The sequence below is a fragment of the Eimeria tenella genome, genomic scaffold (genome assembly GCF_000499545.2).
Source record: "Eimeria tenella Houghton genomic scaffold, Eth_scaff2071, whole genome shotgun sequence".
In the NCBI taxonomy this organism is placed as follows: domain Eukaryota; phylum Apicomplexa; class Conoidasida; order Eucoccidiorida; family Eimeriidae; genus Eimeria; species Eimeria tenella.
The window spans coordinates 1-875 of record NW_013541916.1 but is presented as its reverse complement, the minus strand read 5'-3'; positions in this window follow the sequence as shown (position 1 = coordinate 875).

Genomic DNA, 875 nt, shown 5'->3' with positions numbered 1-875 from the left:
GTGGTAGGCAGCCGCTGCTGCTGCTGCTGCTGCTGGTGCTGCATCGTCTTAGCATTGGCTCTGTCGTTGGTTTTGTTGCTGCTGTAAATGCTGCTGGAGCTGCTGCTGCTAGGCAGCAGCAGAAGCTGTGAGCTAAGTGGGGCTCAGGCTTTGCTGCTGCAGCTGCTTCTCTGCTGTTGCTGTTGCTGCTGCTGCTGCCTGCAGAGGGAGGGGCCTACTTCTGCTCTCGAGACTCTTCCCTTGTGGACTGCCTTGAATCCAGTAAGTCCTTTACTGCTGCTGTTTCTGGTGCTGCTGCTAGTGCTGTTGTTGCTGCTGCTGTTGTGTAGCTGCCATTTGCTGTGGTGCTGCTGCCTTTGCTGCTGCAGGGCGCTCTACAGCGCAGCTGCAGAGCGTCCCCCTTGTTTCATCTGAGAGGCCGCAAGGGCTGACAAAGCTGCAGCAGCAGCAGCAGCAGCAGCTGCTGCTACTGCAACAGCAGTTGTGCCCGGGAGCTCGTCTTTCACGGAGCCACAGCTACTGCAGCACGGCGCAGCAGGAGGGAGAGCCAGCAGCAGCAGCAACAGCAGCAGCGACAGCAGCAACAGCAGCGCTGCCGGAGCTCGAAACGCAGCTTGGCGCTGCTGTTGCCGTCCCCAGCAGCAGCAGCAGCAGCAACCGCAACCGCAGCAGCAGCTGCCCATCCCTTCTTGCACGGCTGCGGGCACGGAGACATCTTGCTGCTGCAACACAGGGGCTGCTGCCGCGCCTGGCGTCTCTCAGCAGCAGCAGCAGCAGCAACGGCAGACGCAACAGCACCCCGTCTCTGCTGCAGGTGCCTATACAGCCGAGCGCCTCCCCGCAGCAGCAGCAGCAGCAGCATGCAGCCACTTGAA